Source organism: Adiantum capillus-veneris, chromosome 3 (assembly GCF_014529385.1).
Source record: "Adiantum capillus-veneris isolate H3 chromosome 3, ASM1452938v2, whole genome shotgun sequence".
Lineage (NCBI taxonomy): Eukaryota > Viridiplantae > Streptophyta > Polypodiopsida > Polypodiales > Pteridaceae > Adiantum > Adiantum capillus-veneris.
In genome coordinates this window covers 55,099,663-55,121,943 of record NC_140933.1, presented here as the reverse complement: position 1 = coordinate 55,121,943, position 22,281 = coordinate 55,099,663, and the positions used below count along the sequence as shown (strand labels likewise).

Below are 22,281 nucleotides of genomic sequence, written 5' to 3'. Positions count from 1 at the left end.
GTGGTGTGATCATGTGATGATTTACAAGGGAGAGAAGGGCTCTATTTATAGGTTTTAGACGCCCCGATTAGGATTAGGCCTAATCAAGTTTATTTGAAGGAATAAAAGATTATGCATATTTTTATTTTTTTTAAATGAGGGTGGGTCTCTCTTGTCCTTTGAGTCACATGGATGTGGGCTCAAGGGAAGAGAATTATTGAGGATGAAAGGAGAGAGGATTGAGTGAATAATTTGGGAGTGCCTACTCTAGTAGAGGGTGCATTTCACAATAAGGTTAGTGGCTAATTAGTAGCTAGTAATTATCACTACAAAATATTTACAAAATCATTCACCAAATGGTGAGATATATGATGAGAAAAGTTAGAGAATGGATAAGCTTGTAAAGCAAGGTTGAAGCTTTGGAGAAGTTGACATTCACCTCATTTTACAGCCCGATAGAAGAAGCGGTCAGCATGGCGAAGTAGCGCGTGTCGATGAAGCTATGTTATTTCAAACCTTGGAAAATTCATGATAAAAGCCTTCATTTGCAGAGGTTAACCTTGGATTTTTGCTGATTTCTTGAAGTTCTTTACAAAGTTGAAGAGGATATGGTAATATGGACATATATGTAGAGAGAAAGGGGAGCACCTAGGGGTGTAGAAATGGAGGATGAAGGCTATGGAGGTGTGAGAGAAGTGGAAATGGTGAAGAGGGTGAATTAGGACATGGGAGTTGCAGGTTTTGGAGTGGGAAGGAGAGGGAGGAGTGTGTAAGGGTGAGTAGGTGTGTGGAAGGGTGAGAGAAATAGGAAGATTTTTTGGTGTATGAGGTGGCAGTTTTGAAGTCGGCCATAAATTTCATGTAAAATCGCCCTTAACTTCAAATTTTTTGAAAACCTTTTGAAAAATACTTCAGCTCAGGAACTATGTTTTGTCTTTTGGAAGTATCCTCAAATTCGGATCATAAGAACGTGCAAAAATTCGAGCAAAAAGTTGTCCCTGCAGCACCTAATAAAGCTTGAAGTGGGTCACTATTTGATTCTTTTTCCTTTGTAGTCTTCCAAGTGAGCCCCCCATACATCAACCATGACCTAATATTGCCAAGGAGCTTGCACACATGTATGGTATATGATAAGTATCAAATATAATATATACTTGTGGGGTAAGAAGATAGGCTAGCTAGTCATGAAAAATGGACACATGGGATGCATGGTGGCAAAAAATATATAAAATAAAAGGAGGAAAATCATGAGAGAAGGGACCCTCAGTTATTCTCTCCTTTGAGTAATTCATGGAATTTATTTGAAGATAAAATCTATGTACTTGTGAATATTTAACTGGGAGGGATGAAAAAAAATATGACGGAGCCGATAAGGTTATTGGTGAATTTTTACAATGAAGTCAAATAAAGTTTTTTCAAAGCTTATGTGAGTTGAGCTTAAGGGATAGAATGATAGTAAAATATGTATAAGAAATGACACGCGATGGAAACTAGCATACTTAGGCCTGATAACACACACCTAGGAATATATATTTATATAAATACAAAAAATTTGAAAAAAAAACCCTTTATACTTAGGTCCTTTATTTGATATAAAATATTTACATATAAAGAGGACCGTAATATTATAAATTTATTTTTTTGTCTCCTAACCCAATGACTCGCTTATTAACGATTTAATAAAAAAATGTGATAAAAACCCTAAACACACGCACACTATTTACAATGAAAAAGCGAGCCTAGTCATTGTGCTAGGGTGTTTTTGTGGGGTGAAGTGGCTTCTTAAAATTATTTTATGAGAGCCAAAAAACGGCTATGATTTAGCCCTCCCCTAGATGATGGTACATTCATGTACCATCAAAAGGCATATCTTCCAATGAGAGTGTTTTTCGATCCTTCGTGATATTTGGTGCCTTAGATGAATCTTCATCTTGTAGTACCAAGATCAAAGACTTACATGGTATTGTAGTTGTTCCATGCTCTTGTAGATCCTCTGGTAGAACTCGACTCAAGTAAGGCTTTAATCGATACCCATTCACCTTCTTGGGGTGCTCCTTGCCATCCAAATCCATGAGTTGATAGTAGCTAGAGTTGAAGGTCTTCTTGAAAATGTATGGCCCCTGCCATCTGGTATTGAACTTCACATCAAAGCGATTGTCAAGGCGATTATCGTACCTTAGCACCAAATCTCCTTCCTTGATCCCTTTGTCTTTCACCTTTTTGTCGAGCTTGTTCTTTATTTGCGTAGCCTTTCTTTTATAGCACTCATAAGCCGCCTCCTGTTTCCATTCTAGGGTTCCCTTGTACCTTGGTTGCTTTAACACTGTTGCTGCCATGATGACCTGCACTTCACTCTCAACACATGCAACTGTTTTTTGTGCAAGTAAATTTGCATCTTCATTTTGTTTCCTAGGGATATGATATAGTTGCACTTCTTCAAATTGATTAAAAAACCTACGAATGGCATGAACTTTTGTCCTTAGGTTTTCATTCTTGCATGCCCAAATGCCCAAAATCTGCTTCACAATGAGAAGTGCATATCCCTTTACCATGAGACGTCGTATACCTTGGACACTACACATCTTCAAACCATGAAGTAGTGTCTCGTATTTTGCTTCATTGTTGCTAGTTGAACCTGGTAGATTGAACTTCTCTTTCATGACCACTTCTCCACTTGGGTTGAGCAATACTAGCCCTCCCCCTGCTTTTCCTGTGACTCATAAAAAAAGCTCCATCAAAGAACAAGGTAAAAGCATTAGGAATACTTTTAGGTGGTGGCAATGGTAAGGTCTTTACTTCAGGCACCTTAATCTCCTTCTCATGTAACCTATAAGTAAGGATCCCTGCCAATTGTGCACGCACACTATCTTCTACTTTGAAAGAGTATTGAAACTCTTGCAACTCCATAATCCACTTTGAGATCCTAGTACTAAGATTCATTTGAGATGACACCCAAGGGAACAAATTTTCTACAGCAGTGAGAATTACAAAAGATTGTGGTAGCAAGTAGGATCTAAACTTTCTCACCCTGCCGCCGCAAACATGAGAGAAAGCATCATGAGTTCTACCTCCGTGTAATATCTCTCCAAGACATTCATGACCCTCCTAGCAAAGTAGATGGGTCGCATTCTGGTACTTTGGGGATCTTGCTGTAGTAACACAGCACCAATTGTTTCCTTCCCAACACTAGAACTAACAAAGAATGTGTACTCCCAACAAGGAGGCATGAGTGTTGGTAGCTCTGACAGAATGACTTTAATGTTACAAAAGTACTCTTCAAGCTCAGCAGACCGTGCCAATTCTACTTGTTGTGTCAACTTTTGCAAAGGATGAAGCAGCTCTGAAGCGAAGTGAATAAAGCGTGACATATACTTCACCTTTTGAATGAATGAGATGACCTCTTTGTGATTCTTGGGTGATGGGAGCTCAATAAGAGCCTTTGCCTTTGAAGGATCCACCTCAATGCCTTTATAGGAAACCTTGTGACCAAGAAATATCACTTCATCCTCACCTATGTGACATTTGTCGGGGTTGAGTTGACCTCCCATGTCGTAGAGCTTCTTGAAACCTTCTTCTACCCTTTGTAGATGCAATGATTTTGAGCTATAAATGCAGAAATCATCAATGAACACCCTAATCGACTTTCCAAAGAATGCTTGAAACACCATGTTCATGAAACGTTGGAATGTTGCAGGAGAATTTGTCAGACCAAATGGCATAACTCTAAAAGCATAACAACCCCAAGGAGTGATGAAGGTTGTTTTTAACTGATCTTCCAATGCGATACCTATTTGAAAGTAACCTGAGTAGCCATCACACACGGTGTACTTCTCATCACCAGCTACCTCATTTAGTATCTCATCCTGAAATGGGAGGGGAAAGTGATCTCTTTTTGTTGCCTCATTGAGTGGACGGTAATCCACACACACCCTCATGTATATCATGGTTGAGCAAGAAGCAACCTACTGTGGCCACTTCGAGTTGTGAGGCTGAGTACAGGGCAGTCTTCATAGCTATGGTTGAGTGTGTGTAACATTTAATGGCCTTAAAACTTATGTGTAGCAGAAATTAGCATGAACATAGTGGGCATTTCATTAGAATAGATTCCTAATAAGAATTAGAAGAGTGCTTGGGTGGAGAGAGCAACAAAAAGCATAACACCTAGTTAGATAGCATCAACAATACTTTCAAAAGAGAGAGAAATTAAGCTATTGACAACAGTTGAGGACCGGATTTGCATGGAGCCGGTCCCTCCTCCAAAAGGCTTTGTATTATGGTTTCTCCCATCAAGAGAGACATTGTACAATACAATTCTTTGTGTTCCTTCATGACTAGCTAGTGCAATGAAGATGAAAGCTTCATGCACTAAGCAAAACACTTAGCAAACACAACATCAATTATCCCCATTCTCAGACCCAAGACCTCACACACCTTTGAAGATGGTGAGAGCTACCAGGGTGTGAGAGTAGATTGAGAGGAAGAAGGAGTATCTTACGAGAAAGATGTACATCTCCTCACATAATCACTCATATTAGCATAGCTTAGCTTAGTAATTAGCATGGTAGAGGATATGAGCATGCATTGAAGCTTGGCTCTTGGTTGGATTTGCATCCACATGCCAAGAGTGTGTCGATGTAGGCTTCTATCTCACAAGCTTGGAGTAGGTGATGAGCTCTCCATTAAAGCTTGGGAAGAGATATTCTTCTCTTTCTTCACACATAGACTGTGTGTGAGTGTGTGTGTGATAATGCCTTGCAAAAATCAGCCCCCTCTCTCTCTTGGGCGAGCCCTCTTGCTATTTTCTCTTGCAGGCTCCCCCATTGGATAGTGCCAAGCTTAGCCAATAGGAAAATAGGGGTAAATTGAAGAGCCTTCTGACATGTGTCCCTCTTTCCCTTTTTGAGAGAACTTTATCAATTAAACTTAATTGATTTAAATGAATTAAATCCCCATTGGACCTTTCCCCATTCTGGCCAATAGGAATTAAGTAGCCCATTGGGCTACTCAATTCCTATTGGACCCCTTCACGGGCTGTCCAATAATAATCCAGGAGACTTAATTTTCATTGGTTCTTTTTATTAAGTGTTTTAAAATTAATTAGACTAAATTTACTCTAGCCTAATTCTCATTGGTCCACCTCCAAGGCCATCCAATAGAAATTGAGTACACCTTGTGGGCATCTGGCCTAGGGAGCTGACATGTGTCCCTCATTCCCTTTGTGTAAAGGGGGCTTGTGTGTGTGTGTGTGTGTGTGTGTGTGTGTGTGTGGCTTTCTCTCTCATACCCTACATGCTAGGCTTGCCCCCTCCTATGTAGGGATATGAAAGACTTTTTTGGTCACACACAAAGAATCCAATTCCCTTAAGGTTGACCTTTGGACACAACCTTTGAATTTTGGAACCTTAGCATTTTGGAAGTCTTAATGGGATGAACCTTAGGGTCTTTTTATCCCATTGTTGCACATGGCTCTTTTGTAGATGGCCCCCCCTTTGGATCCCTATTTTCCCTCCTTTGGATCCCTTCTGTGGCCGGTCAACTAGCTTAACCAATATTCTAGCTTTTTCTCCCTTGGCACTTCCCCACATTAAATGATCAGTTTAATATGAGAAAATCATTTAGGAGAATTATATATTGATTATTATGACATTACCTCTTTCTTGAAATCATAGTCATCCTCGACTATGGTGTAGAGAAGATAAAGCATATTCATGAGTCCTTTTCTTAGCGGGTAGAGGATCCCTATGTTACCCTACAACATCATTCCACAATGGATGACTAGTCCATTTGGCGCTTGAGAGCCTGAGGCTGCCGCAAGCATGTCTGCACATTAGTCGTATCAGTCTTCCATAGTAGAGTGACAAGCTCTACTTGGTGTTTGGGAGATGTCGTCTCCGCAAACTTGATCTAAGCATGCATAATACTTCATTTTTGTGCACAATAAAGAAAAAGAGAGTCTTATAAGACAAAAAAAACATTGTTCATTTTTAACATTTTGTACATTTGCTTGCTCTTGGGAAGCATTGTAAGCATTGACAAGGTTTCGGTTATCCTTTAATTGTATGCCTTGCATCCATCTAGCATCTTCAAAAAGATAATTCTTAAACTTAATAAGATATCGTCGGATAGTCTTACCGCCTCTTAATACCTTGTCTTCATGTCGGAGAATGGACTCGAGCTGCAACACCTCCTCTTGGTCCTCGATCTCCGGTGGGTCTTCAATAGTTGGTTCTTGAGGTGGCTCTCCTTTGTAAGGCTTTAATAGGCTCACATGGAAAGCACTATGTATGAGCCAATGATTGGGCAACTTGAGTTGATAGGCCATCTCATTGATTGGCCCAAGAATCTGGCAGGGACCATAGTACCTTTTTGCTAGTTTAGCATAGTACTTTTGGTGCCCCATAGGATTCTTGCCCGTCGTGTGCCTTAATCGAGCCTTGGGAAACTTTAATAAGACCCAATCATTTTCTTTAAAGGCTTGGGCTCTTCTGTGCTTGTCAGCAGTAGCCTTTTGCCTTTGCTGTGAGATAGAGATAGCATCCTTAATCTTTTGAAAAGATTCTTGTAGGTCTCGGCTATACTCATCTGCAGTGAAGATCTTCCCATGTACCTTAAGTAGTAAGGGACTTTTTGATCTCCCCTCAATTACCTCGAAAGGTGCTTTTCCCATGGAAGTATGTACAGTGTTATTGTAAGCATACTCCACTAAGGGTAAGTACTTCTCCCATTGGGATCTTTGATCTACTTCCGTTACATAGGCTTTTAGCCATGGTTGCCACCTCGCAGGAAATAAGGGTTCCTGTAAATATTGCATGAAAATAGTTTTCCTTCATGAGGAAAATTTTGAGCTCATTTTTGGGCCTTGTAAGAATTGTTGATGTGCCATAGCTTTCAAAAAGTGGGGATCGGTAATTTTTTTGTAAATAAGATCCAAACTTTTCGGAGGTTGGATATTTAGAATCTACTCTTCAAATGCTATCTATTGATATATAGCATGCATGTATCGGACATTGCCTTCATATAGATCTAGAAAAAGGTGATTTTAGATTACCGTAACGGTAACAAAAATTGGTTGATTGAAAAAAAATGGCATAAATTTCATAGAAGTCATCCAAACTTTTCGGACCTTATCTCTTTAGAATCCATTTTTTAAAAGCTTTCCAATGATAGGTCATATCATGGGGTTCTGAGAAATATTTAGAGGGGTCTACCAGGTTGCTTTCTTTTGTACAACTTTGATGATGTGGCACTCTTAAAAGGCCCAAAAATGAGTTCAAAACTTTCCTAATGCACACCCCGATGGTTTTCATCACCTGCGTCATTCTCTCTCTCTCTCTCTCGGTGTGTAGAGTTTGTGTTATTTCTAATCACCGTTGTCCGCATCCTAGCTGCTCAAAGCTAGGTGGTGCCCCCTGTTTGCTTCACCATGGCCGGCTCGGCATGCATTGGCTCCTAGCGTTTTGAGGCCGTCCGGGTCCTTATCGCGCTTTGTGCTCAACAGTGGCACAAGACCATCCCACATGTGCAGGTACCAGCTTGGGATGCAAAGTATATAGGCTACAGTGTGAGCCCATTAGGAGTATGTGAGGGTCATGGGATCTCCTTGAGCACCGACTATGACGTGCCCATTGGGGCACTACTGGTGGTGTCTCGTGCAATGGTGTTGCTGGCCTGAGGGCGGCGTATTTTAATGGTGAAGGGTGGCGCGGAAGTGACCGGTGGTAGTTCTGACTGCCCATCTGTTTGAGGATGAAATGACGAAGAGAATTTGAGCGTGGTGCCCATATTCTCAAACAAGCGAGGAATTCTTTATCTCTCCTCTCAAGCATGAGGATGTAATCCTAGGGGCACCATGGTTTGATCGCCTGGCTGCCAATGTTAAATTTCCTGAAAGGAGAATCTCCTTTAATTTCATGGAAAAAGACATGTATATTAATGCTAAGGAAATGGGTAACATTATCCCCATTGTACATACACCCGCTTTCAACAAGTCAATAAAGAGCTCTATTTCTGTGTACATTATTTTTGTTAAAGATTCTCAAATGAACCTAATGCTTTAGCAAAAGAAAATAAAAGCAACCAAAAGGAATTAGAGTTATCCAATTTTCTCAAGGGGTTTCAAGATGTTTTTATTGACGACATCCCTTGTGAGATACCTCCTAAATGAGGTAATGATGACCATGCAATTGAACTTCTTCCAAGAAGTTCACCGCCTAACAAACCTCCTTATAGAGTTTCTCAAGCTCAACAAGAGGAGATTATGCGGCAAGTGCATGAGTTAGTTGAGAAGGGCATGGTTAGGCCTAGCTCATCTCCATTTTTCTCACCTGTGCTATTAGTGCAAAAGAAAGACGGCACATATCGTATGTGTGTCGACTATAGAGCACTAAATAGGATCACTATCAAGAATAGGTTTCCTGTTCCATGGGTAGAAGACCTATTTGATAAGCTACAAGGATCGATAAACTTCAATAGGATTGACCTAAAAAGTGGCTATCATCAAATAAGGATAGTTGATCAAGACATTGTAAAGACCGCATTTCGCACCACATTTGGTCTTTATGAATACATTTTCATGCCTTTTGGCTTGACCAGTGCACCAGCCACATTCAACTGCTTGATGGAGAAGCTGTTCAGGCCTCATTGAACCTTCACTGGAGTGTTCTTTGATGATATTATCATCTACTCTAATTCATTAGACGAACACAAGCAACACCTCCAGGTAATATTTCAAGTTTTAAGAGAGAATAAACTTTATGTTAATCGATTTTTTCTTGCAAGAGATTCAGTATTTAGGTCACATTATCTCTAATAATGGCATCCAAATGGATCCATCCAAGTTAGAGGTAATAAAAGGATGGCCTAAACCAAGGAATCGTCATGAACTAAGAAGCTCCATAGGTATGTGTGCATACTATAGACGCTTCATAGAAAAGTTCTCACAATTGCGGGACCATTACATGACCTAACAAACAAAATCGTTAGGTATACATGGTCTGCTAAGGAGAACAATGCTTTCGAAAAGCTTATCTCTCAACCTGTGGTTACACTACCGGATCTCTCAAAACCATTTGAGGTCCAATGTGATGCTTGTGGTGATTGCCTTGGAGTTGTTTTGCTCCAAGAAGGACACGCCATAGTCTATGAGAGTCGAAGGCTCGACCCTGTTGAGCAAGCTCTAGGCATATATGAAAAGGAACTCCTTGCAGTTCTACATGCCTTAGACTCATGGAAGCACTATTTATTGGGGACTCCTTTCATTCTGCGAACGGATCAACAAAGTCTTAAGTAGTTCATGACGCAGTCAAATCTCTCTAGACAAACAAATGAGGTGGGCAAATTTCCTTTCTCAATTTCATTTTCATATTGCTCACATTGCTGGCAAGCATAATCAAGTAGCTGATGCACTCTCAAGACGGCCGAGAGTGAATGCGGTTTCCATAGCAACTCACAATGATCTATCTTCAATGATGGATGAGTTTGCTATTGATCCCGATTTTAGAGATGTGATTTCAACCCTTGAATTAGGGAAGAAAGAAGAACCATTTACTTTACAAGATGGTTATCTTCTCTATGGCAATAGACTATGTGTTACTAACTCACTATGTGAGAAAGTGTTAAGAAAATAAGACGTAGCTAAATAGATTTTTGAGTAGATTACTTAATGGAGAGAGATAGATTTCACACACAAGACATTATAGAATAGAGAGAGAGAGAGAGAGAGAGAGAGAGAGAGAGAGAGAGAGAGAGAGAGTACACATGATATACATGGTTCACCCAATGTGGGCTACGTCCACGGGAAAGCAGCCACTCAATGGCTTTAGCACTTCAAAAGAAGAAGTAGTTTACAAAGGGATTAAACCCTTGATAGAGCTCCCGCCTTGATTCACTCTCACCACCTCACACTCACCTTGTTGCATCAACTTCACACTATGAAATGTGTGTAGAAATGGCCTCCTTTTATAGGCCAAAAGGGCTGCCCTCTCTTATGAGAGACAGCCATGTGTAGCCGCCCTTGTGCGAATAAGTCCAAATTGGACCCCCCAATCCGCCCATGTGTGGCCGCCCTTGAGAAGACAAGTCCGCTTTTGAATTCGGCCACCGGCCATTGACTTCCGACCACCGGCCATTGACTTCCCACATGGTTTTTGTTTCATGCTTGGTAGTTCATGTATATCATGGTTGAGCAAGAAGCAACCTACTGTGGCCACTTTGAGTTGTGAGGCTGAGTACACGGCAGTCTTCACAGCTACGGTTGAGTGTGTATGGCTTAGACGCCTTAGGGCTGATTTGGGTGTTGGACAGGACACTGCCAACACTATCTACACTAACAGTCAGAGCGCATTGGCAGTTGAGAGGAACCCAATTTTTCATGCTCGCACAAAGCACATTGAGGTGCATTACCACTATGTCAGGGAGAGGCTCTGAGCAGGAGAGATCACATTGGCTTATGTACTAACACAGGACAACCTTGCAGATCTTTTCACAAATGCATTGTCTCGTGAGAAGCTTAAAGCTTTCCGCAAAGCTTTGGGCTTACTCCCCTTTGTGGATTGATCATGTCCTTAGGTCATGGAACTTCCCTTTACTCATGTGCCAGCTCTTGTTCACCACATCACTCGAGGGGGGATTTGTTACCATATATATGTGGTAGTGATGTGTGTGAACAAACTAGGACCGTTGGGGCATTTTTTCCCTCTTTAGGAGGTTTTCCCCCCCGTGCATTGTATATACGCCCATCGCTCTAGGGCTATCTATCTTTCCATTGCACACTAAGTAATACACTCTCTATTGTGTGCCTTGAGCTTCCTTCGTCTTCTCCAAGCTGTGTGTGTTTATCTGCAACCCTAATTCCAACACAAGGGACTATATGAAAGGTGTTTGGGAGGAAATCAAAGTCAATATGTATGATGTGGTCAGTAAACAATATCAAATATTTGCAGAGAAGAAGTAAAGGAGTAGAATTTGTTTGTGCAAAGGAAATATGATGGACTGAAGCAGCAGTATGATTTTTTTATCAAGGGATGGGTTCTCACAATGTTTAATAAACATTGCCCTCCAGGTGCGCCAGGTGTTAGTACCTGATGCATTAGAGCACTTATCTTTTTGAACAGTAACTAAGGTCTTTGTTTTAATCCTTAGGGGCATGTTTACATAAGTGCTTAATGCCTGGGTAATTTGGAATACCCAAATTGTCTTATGGTGTGTAGCAATTTTTGAATGTAACCAACAAGCAGTTTGTAGTCTCCCTATAGTTGTACTACTATTTTGGGTCTATAATCTGATGATGATGATGAATACAAAGTGAAACAGTACCCTCTTGTAGGGTTTCAGCTATGGGGGATGCCGTTAGTGAGGTGCCATGGCGAAAGAGGTGGTATAGAAGAGAGAGAGAGAGAGAGAGAGAGAGAGAGAGAGAGAGAGAAAATTCGACACAGGAAGTAAAATAATACTCTAATTGTATTGTATATTGATTGAAGAGCCTTTTACATATATAGCTTGCCATGCAAACTTAACTTGCCACTAAACCTACACTGCATGCTATAGAGAGTTTCCCACAGGCTAAGACACCACTAATCCTGGGCTTGAATACCGAACAACCCCCCCTTAAGCCCAAACCAGTGACAATGGACTCAAGATAGATAGACCATGGTAGAGTCCAATCACTTGAAACCATACGTAGAAGTCCCCCCCTTGACAATAACATAGGTGTGTGTGTGTATTTCCCTTAAATAACCATCAGTGTGAGACATACCAGAACTCGACCAAACAACAAAGGGTGGTCTTACCACTTTTTATGAGGCAGTTTCTATAACCCGTACAAAGTTTTTAGCATGACAATAAGAGACAACTAAGAGGCTAAAACAAGTCTTTGAAATTTATATTGACAACATACCAAATTTGAAATAAACCTACGACACTTAACGGGGAAAAAGAAATACTTCTTGTACGTTGTGTCGGTGATGGGCCGAGTGCTTGAAGAAAATCTTCTTTGAAGACAGACTGTAGTTGCATTTTGTAGACATAGAAATATATGTTCCAAAACTCTTACAATAATCCATAAAATTTTTGCATCGAGTAGCCCTTCATTTTCATCTACCAAGGATATAAGCCAAAATGTGTAGAGGTGTGTGAATATCCCCTTCTTTACCTTCAATCGGTTGTGCGAGTGCAATGAATTGCAAAGTTTTGATAAACTCCTTATCGAGAAATGAATCATAGCAAAATGTGGATTGATTTGGTGATATCAAACTCAAAAGGTTAGAAAGATTTGAATTAATTTGCCAAAGAAAGGACGAAGAAACACTCACTTTGTGTATGTTGTTGTTCAAATTGCGGTTCATAAACTCTGAATAAGAAAGGTTTCCAATATGCTGTCAATGTGGAAATTTGTAGTGTATTGTAAACCTGCAAAACCCTGTCTATATGCTATGTTAGCAGCAAGCTAACACGGATATCACTTTTTGGAGTTCTCATTGTAAAACACTTATTATTTTGATAAATTGGGACTTTTGTAGCTCATATTTTTGTAGATAAACTCTGTAATTAATGAACCGGGGCTACAAGCTTCCAGATTGTATCAGCCTATCATTACCCTACCTTTGGTAGAACTCCCAGATTATTAGTTTTGACCAACAAAAACCTTGGCTAAGGTATAAAAGCCAATTTTTGTATGTTATATTCAAGTTCTGGATAATGAAATACACAGTGTGAGCTAATGACGCTCACTCCTCTCCTTCTCGCGCTTCCTACTCCCTCCTCGATTGTCACATCACAGTCGCATTTGTTGCATTGCAACCGCAAGTAAGAGCTCTACGCATTGACGTATGCAATTCACAGTAATTTGTAGCTTTTGGCGTCGTCAACCTACAGCCTAATTTCATCATAACTAGGAATTTACACTTTCAAATAAAAAACTAAGCATGGGCAGGGTATTGGGGCATCATAACTAAGCATTTAGATGCATTCTAGGTTGAAGACGACTAAGTCAAAAATCCACTGCTGTTAATAATCGCAATTTTGAAACTTGACCTAAATTGAGGTTTGAAACCATAAGCATGTGTGCTTAGCTCTTATAAACATGTCCTAGAAGTTTTGTTACGTTTGGATGTCATTTGATTCTCTAACGAATGTGATTTGTTTGCCGATGAGAGCAATTGGCTTTTGGTGATTTCAGTCACTTGAGTGTAGCTTGGGTTAGATGCGAGTTGTTAGTTGTTTTTTGAGAGATTAAAAACCTCTTATAGCCTCTATGCACTAGTCAAGTCAGCTTCATCCCATGGATTGACAATTCATTCGTGGTTCTCACTAATATTGCAATAAGATAGGATGGTGAAGTTAGACATGCTTCCCACATTTGGCGCCACTTCCAAGGATCGAAGAGACCTAAACTAGGAAAAAACATGAGCTTCTTGTGAAGTTATCCTTTAAATTCCTCTAGGATTGCCTAGAGTTCAAAACTTTTTTTTAGAAACCGCATAGCTTAAGATTGTTGTCTTTTGCTGTGTAGAGGTAGCTTGGAAGTAATCGTACTTGTTGAGTGCCTTTAAAATTTTAGGATTGTAGAAATAGATTAGGATTTTGAGGATTATTGGTAAACGAAATAAGTCTTAAGATCAATGCTCAGAAAACCATACAAAACAAGAAAACGAGTGCTTGTGGACACTTTCCACAAGTCCATTGCATGAGAATTAAGGAGTAGGGTAAGTAGGATCCGAGGTGGATTTCAGAACATTGCTCTCTCTGAAAGAATCAAGTGTGATTAGTTGTTGGAAGTTGTAAAATTTCAGGTCTAGGGCTAAAAATAGCACGAAAAGACTGGAAACCACTCAATCCGACTGGAGAGTGAGCTTAAAAGTTGTCTAAACCAATTGGTAAGATCAAGGACACTTCGAGGTAAAAATTTCAAGAGTTGGCCCAAAATCAGATTATTTACTTTTTCTTGACATTTTAGGTTAAAATAAGTTGACTTAATTCATAGCCTTAAAATAGCTCATGTAAAGACTATCTTTGAAAAATTTGCAAAAAAGTGTTCATTTCAAGTATGAAGTTAATAATTATGATTATTAACTTTTAACTCAGATTTGACCAAGGTTCATACCATTGACTCATTGCATGTGTACAAACAACTTTTGTAAAGGCTCAAAAGATTTGGATCACCAAACTTGCAAAAAACTGGGTAAAAACTAAAGTTTGTACTGACTTTTTGAATCTTGAGTGTAAATTGGGAAAAATTTGTCCAAACTTGTTGAAATTTGATTTATAGGCTTATATTAATATGATAAACATGTGCACATGATCAGTTGACCAAAAAGATGCAAAAAGTTATCAGTTATAAATAATCGTGATTATTTACATCTGTCCCATTTTTTAACTTTTTTGACCAAGTCAGCATACCACTAGTTTTACCATGTTGTAATAAGCCCACAAACCAAATTTGGTAAGATTTGGATCACTGGATTGGAAATTGTGACCAAATTTGCAAAGTTAGTCTCCGGACAGAAAATTGATGACCATTTGATCAAAAGTTGTCCAAACTTGATGAAACTTGGCTAGTGACCTTAACTTGAGGTGCTTAACAGATCTGTGTCAAAGTTGGAACAAAATTTTGCAAAAATCTAGCTGGAGTAAATAATCATGATTATTTACATCTGCTTCAAAACTTGATAATTTTACAAATTTTACAAATGTGAGTATACAACAAGGTCAAGCATATCAAGTAGACCCCACAAATCAATTTTGGTGAAATTTGGATCACAAAAGTGAGACTTTAGCCAGATTCTTAAAACCAGAGTCTATGGACACAAAACAATTGATAAACTTGATCAAATATATCCAAACTTGTTTGAACTTGTCCAAGGACTTTAACAAGTTATATACTTGCTAAACCAATCCAAAAAGTGCAAAAAGCTGACAAAAGTAAATAATCGCGATTATTTACTACTGCTACTCAGGGACATCAATTTTGACTTTTGAACTTGTAAAGTGTTAGACCGGCATAATGCAAAGCCACCGAGCAATTTTGGGTTCAATCGGATCCGAATTGGTACATGTTCACTCAGTTTCCAGGTTGCAGATTAATCTTTTGATTTTTTTCTAAAGTCGAATTTGAAAGTCAGTGACTCCCATAGCTCGATTTGAAGTGATACACGTAGACCAACCATGAGAGTTAGCAAAAACTCTATTGTCTTTATAGAAGAATAGATAACTTGATCCAATTTGTAGAGGAATCAGGTTGCAGACAAGAAATCAGTGGGCTTGACAGAAAGTACAATCAAATCAAGTGGAAATTGACGACAAGTCAATCCAAGGTAAGTACTCTATCCAGGTCTTTGTAAGTCTTTATCAACCTTAGATCCGGTCCTGTACTAGGAAATCATGGCATACTCGGAGAAACCTCCAATAGAGTATCCATCGAAGAAATCATGAATCAAGACAATTCCTTGCACACAATTCTAGAAGAAGTCTTAGACACTTTTTCAGATTCAACATCTGAAATTTCTTCTTACTTGACTCACTCAAAAACTGGAACGACAATGCGCTTTAAGCATATACTCTCTTTTTATAAGACTAACCGCCATGGAGCCCATGTTTACTTGGACCCTAATGAAGAGTATGCTATTCACATTGATGACCATGGTATTGAGTTTGAAGAAGAGATTAGGGCAAACAAGCGAGGTACATGGATAGAAACGGAACTCAATATGTACAAGTTAAAAACCCTAATGTGGTAGACAAATGGGGGTTAGAAGTAAGCACCATAATTCCAGATATGTCATCAAAAGAAAGACCACAAACTTTAGAATTCGAGGGATATGATCAAGTAGACTTTAAGCCTTTGAATTGGCTTAGTACGGATAATCCTAGGATCGGAGTCTATTGTTGGGAGGATAGAAACATAAAAGATCTTCTATGGACTTAGTATGTCAAATCAGGACAACTAACGACCATGAAGATTCATTAATATCTTCAAGATCAAAGATAAGGAATCAACAAACCTAGGAACCTACCTGTTTAGGGATTGTTATAACAACAATTTGTTATAATGACTCTTGAGGAGGTAGAACAAACCAAATACCAAGGGTATTCCATAAGGGATTGGATATTGGGACAAGGACCAGAAACAATTCCAAGAGATGAACACCTTGAGAGATCATCTAAGAGTAGTGTTAAGAAACCAAAAACCACCTCATCATGTAGAAAAATGTGTGACACTAAGGCTAGACCAGGGCTACATGAGTCACTATTTCCATACGACCACTTAGCAAGCTTCAAGCAAGTGCTAAGAGTAGAAAGTATATTCAATTTCCATACTCAATGCGAAGGGTTTGGAATGACATTAGAAGGAAAAGCATTGACATGGTTCCAAAACATTCCACCAAGGTCAACAATGAACTTGAACACATTAGCTCAAGGATTTGTAGTTGCTTGTTCCAAAACGGGGATCAAACATAATACGGTAGCTCAAATCTACAGCTTTAAACAAAAACATGGTGAGTCTGTTAGAGATTGTGCAAAAGAATGACTTGTATCTTTGTTTCTAGAGGGAGTGCTAAACAAAGAACTTCATGCTATGCTCTATAGTAAAAAGCATACAACCCTAGAAGAGTGTTTGTCGGATGCTATTGACTTAGGAGAAAATTGTGATATTTTTACGAAGAAGATGTTCCTAAGGATAACCAAAGCGAGAAAACAACATCCAATAAACCAACACAAGTGGGAATGGCTGTTGCAGCACCACTTTCAGCCATAAAAGATATACCTCAGTAGGAACAACCAATTAGGCCACAAAAATGGTGTGAAATTGAGGGTAAATTGACCAACCATGAGACCCACAAGTGCTACTTCAGACCAAAGTATGATGGGAATGTTCTATACGTGCCTATGAGGCCACAAGGACAACCCATGTACAAATATCAGCCTAATATGGTCCAAGCTCAAAGACCACCAATGGGTATGAAAAGACCTCAACCTGTGTTGGGTCAACAACCTCCATACCCAGGACATAATGTAGTGCCTGTAAAGTACATGCACTCAGAAGGAGTCATAGAAGAACAAGCAGTTGCGCCTTTTACACGTTATGTCGAGCCTAGTCCACCATCTACAGTAATGGTAGAGGGAGATTGGTATAATTCACATCCACCACCAATGGAAGAAACCGTGACTAATGCTCCACCTGAGCTTACACCAATGTATTATGTAGGTAATCAAGGTGTCAGACCTCCCATGGTGAGACCCATGATTAAGCCAAGAATAGAAAATTGTCATAACTGTGTTGCAGATGATCATTGGAAAAATGAATTAATGTCCAAAGCCTGACAAAAACCTCAAGCCATTTGAAGCCTATTTCATACAATGTTGCAAAAAGCGAGGACAGGTTGTCCTAAAATCCTTTAAACAAGGGTAAAATAGTAGTAAACGTAGTCTAAGTGATACCCAGTAGCTCATCAGAGAGTGAACCGATTGTTCCAATTAAGGTAATCACTAGAGCCCAGGACAAGAAAAAGAAACGCAACTTCTCTGATGATTTGAAAAACAAAAAAAATTCCTCTCAAAGAATAAAAAAAAGCAGAAGCAAAAGATATGAGGTGAGAAAACAAAAACAACGGGTAGAAATTGAGGAGAAAGCAAAAAATCTATTCTAGGAATAGTTGAAAGAAACTGGAAGTGAAATCAAGGACACAACCGTGAAATCTGGAGGATCCATTCTGGTCGATAAAAGTTTTGAGCCTACTAACACCGCCTTGGAAGCCTACCAAGCAGGACTTAAAGTAGGCTAAAACATGGAAAACAAATGTAAAAAACTATCCTTCTCCAGACATGGAAGCAGCTAAGCTGGACTCTTATCAAAATTTGGTAAGAATCAGGCAAGAAATGCTGGAAAAACAAAAATGCAAGCTTGAAAGTATCACCAAACCTGAGGAGCTTGTGGTAAGAGACACTAAAGAAAAACCCAATGTGGTGGTAGAACCCCACCTTGAAACAAAAGAACCAGAACTTATAGTGCTGGATAGTGAAGATGCCTTAGACGGAATTCCAGTCATAGAGGAAGACTGACCAGGACACTTATGGAAAAAAGTTAGAGAGATCAATGATGGGAGCCTAACTCTAAAGTCAGATCCTATAGAGGAAGTTTAGTTGGATTACCTATCTACTGATATGAACATGGATGTACAATCCTTGTAAAGGGATTGCGGATTTGAATCTTCAAGAATGTCAAAACCATTAACCTTGAAAACATTACCTTCTTACTTGGAAGATAACAAAGATGATCCATAGTGTGTAAGACCACTCAAGTAAAAAGAGATGAACAGACTCTAGAAGTACACAACATTTATTCAACCATGTCTACACCCATCCAATGCACTCTTATCTTGGGAGACTATTAAAACTCAGACCATATCTATGGAATGATCTACATAAAACCCTAGAGACGGTGGGGATAACGAGGTTAATCTCCAAAAATTTGGGAAATTTGAAAAACAAAATGGACAACAAAGAGATTCGATCTATTCCCATGAACAAAGTCAAAGAATATTACGAAGGGGAAGAAGGAAACACCACCCTTCCAGTGAAATATAGAGACATTAAAACCATGGAAATAATGAATATAGTGGAGCAGGCATAGCCATAGCCACAAAAGTAGTATGGGAATCCTGGAACTACTAGCCATTAGACAAACTCGAATGAAGTTGCAATTGGCTGACGGACACATTAAGAGACCCTTAGGGCTGCTTGAAAAGGTGATAGTCAATTCCTTTGGAATTGAATATCAACACACTTTTGCCATAGTAGACTTTGGAAAAAAAATCAATTATGAAATCATATTGGGTAGACCTTTTATGCAACAGGTATATCTTATCCAAGATTGAGGAAACAATTATCTATACTTGAAGCAAGTGAGATCTATAACAAGAGTAAATCTAAAAGATCACACTTATAGAGATGTCTTGAGAACACCCAAACAAGAGTTTGATTAAGTCTCTTTGGCTGAAACTAAGCTTCCATCTGGTTAAACAAAGACACTCCTATTTGGATGTGTGGAGCTTCAGAAAATGGGAGTTTAAAATGAGAAGAATGCATTCTAGAAAGGGCCTGCACAGACAAAGCCTATGTATCTGAACATTTCCAGAGCATTTATTTGAGCCATTTGAGTGGACTCAAATTTTAGCGACAATGGATGTATGTGTGAATACGTCTTTGCCTACTCAATTTTGCAATGAGGATGGCTATGACATAACTCCCATCCAAATAATTTCAACCCTCAAATGACTATGACATAACTCCCAAATGATTTCAACCCTCAACATTGAAGAGAAAGATGAGGAACCCAAGGATTTGATAAAAGCTCAACGCTACAAGAGGTTGTGTGCACTTGAGACGCTATTAGCGATAAAAATACATTGGGTTTTTATACTCCCCGATGTCACTAAGACCGTTGATACGAGAATGCCGCTATAAGCATCACTATATGCATTGCTATAGCCATCGCTATATAGCAATGTATATAGCGATGACCATAGCAACGCTTACAGGCCACCTATAGCGACGTTCATAGCGATGATGTAGAGCCTTATATAGCGACGCCTGAGGGTAAAAAATTGTTGTGTTAGGGCATTCAACCATATCGAATGTTTCAATAATAGAGAAAACCTAAATGAATCCAAGATAATCCCAGATTCACCTTTGAAAGAAAGTGCAAGCTTAGATATAGACCCAAAGTGGTCACACACAAGACAATATAACCATTAACTCCATCATGCATATTATTGTTTGCAGAATAAAGATAAAAAACTGACAAAAGTAAATTAATGAATGTAAATCAATGACAATTGTACACATCATAGGCAAAATCACTTGATTGTTAAACTTTGCAAATGTAATAGTTACAACACCATTGTCATTATTGAGAAAATATACATGGTTTTCTAATAGTTACAAAAATACGTATACATGTCATCTCACGATACATATGCTATGACAAAAGGAAACTAATGCTATCTAGATATAGTTAGAATAACGTCGTCTAATTAGACGTCTCGTCGCGTCCAAGTGGCATATCTGTCCGATTTTACAAAAAAAAGACAATAAGACAGCTTTCTATAAGTATAAACATATAATTTACAAAACAATACAACAAATAGAAAAGAGTAAATCCTAATACTAACCATGCCACCGCGAGAACTTAGAATGTCCATTAGAGCGTTTAAGCCCTTCCTGCCTACGTACTCACGCTCATACGATGTGTAGTATTTGCGCATTCGAACCTTCATCAGGTCTTCATTGAAGCGGCCATCCCGTGTTGACATGGGAAACTCATCATGCAGCATGATGATGACTCTATCTTTTAAATCACTTGGTACTTCACTCCAGGTGTTTAGTATGTAGTGTCTGAACACCTGAGAGAAAAGACCGTGCATGCACGAGATGACCTTCTTGCCTTTATCAACCAATATGATGTCGCCACTGAAGTTGACGGAGTATGGAAAGCCCTCTCGCCGGTGACACGTGAACCTGGGTGTCCCACCGGGGGTCTCTAGTGGCGTGTCGATGGGGGAATGGACGTCAAGTGTCTCCATTGGAGTTTGGGCCCCAAAGTGAGGAGTGTCGATTGGGGTGACTCTCGGAGGAGTAGGTAGTGGTGTGTAGCTGCTAGGAACGGCCGTCGGGCGTGCAAAACCTGGTGTAGATGGCAATGCGTGGTTGATGTGGGGGTGGGCAAAGAAGGGGAGGTTAAAGAGCCTCGTCGAACATGAGGCGGTGTCAAGGCATCGGCGGCGGCATCCCCACAACAACCGCCACCACCACCACTAGAGCATCGGTGCCTAAACGAGTGTGAAGATTGTCTCGTCGTCATTGAAGCTTCGGAGCATGATGAATGCTCCGAAATAGAGGGAGAGGCTAAAGGAGTAGGATCCCGTGATGGAACTCCAGAGCGATGACAATCCATATACCACTGCCTCTGCTGGGGTGACAAAGAAGAAGGAAACTCATCATCATCCATACCTGCATTAAAAACACGAACGTTTAATCTTAATATTGAATGAATGGAGAAGAAAACATGGACAAGTAGAGAGAGAGAGAGACAGATATAGATAGAGAGGGAGAGAAATAGAGACAGAGAGAGAGGACTTGTAAAGTGGGAGGGAATCCTGTGTAGAGAGATTTTGTTGAAGTTCTATGAATTTGTAAAAGCACTGCACTCCGCGAAGATGTTCCGTCTTTGCTCATAGATGCTGCTTGCCCCACCACTAAATCTAGTTGATCTGGTGAAAGAGACTCTAAGAAGTAGTAGTAGTGCTTCTTAATGTCTCTTTCACCCGATCAACTAGATCTAACGGTGGGACGAGCAGCATCTATAAGCAGAGACATATCACTTCCTTTGTGATTGCAGCTTCTGTCTCCATGGCACTCGGAGCGCAGTGCTCGTCGTCCCTGCTTGTGAGAACATACCTAGAGCATACGTACCTGGACTGGATTCAAAGACCATTAAATACAATGATGCAATGATGTATATAGACAGTAATGGACAAAAAGCCACGTGAATACAATATATATTATAAAACATAGCAAAATTATTCAAATACAATATTTATGGCTTTAAGAGGTCTCTCTCTCATCCTCTCATAGATCATCATAACTTCCTATATCTATATAAAGCTCTCAGTTTAGACAGATGTCCCCCGTTTCATTTTGTAGATCATCTGCATGCACCCCATGGAGAGTAGCAGCTTGATGCTCGTTTGACACCACCTCAGCGGCTTCTGACTGAGCATCTTCTCCGATCTCTCCATTGATGCCACTGTGATTGGCAAATGGTAGCCTTCATACGTGTGTGCACTACAAGGGGCTACCTCTATGACATACCACCAGTTTGATGCAGACTTTATAGGATGAAATATCACCTGCCAGAGCCACATAGATTACATGAGAGCTTCCAAGCACATAGCTTCTAAAATTGGATGTTAACTATTTACATACTTACTTGTTCACAATTCTCGGGTAGTACAAAAGTGTCTTTTACATCAGCCCATTTCTTAGTTGAATCCACCTCAAGGAAACCCGACTCTCCTCTATGCAAAGTAGCGTTGCGACCCTCCATGATTATCTTGAACCATTGCATGTCAAACAAGTCAAAAAAAAATCCTCTATAATCGATCCTCAAAATCTCTTGTAGCGTGCCGAAGTAAGTGAGTTTCGCAACCACAGGATCTGTATCAGAGGACTGTCGTCACTAAACTATTCAAATTTTGCCATGATTTCAGAATCTTAAGTGAAACAGTACTTTTTGGCGATCCGTTCCAC

General features: G+C 39.7%; 1 pseudogene; it reads right to left on the bottom strand.

Annotated features, from left to right (window-relative positions):
- The window catches only part of LOC147460941 (uncharacterized), a 128,578-nt pseudogene extending 107,195 nt beyond the window's left edge, over positions 1-21,383 (bottom strand).
- Positions 21,384-22,281: the final 898 nt, after the last annotated feature.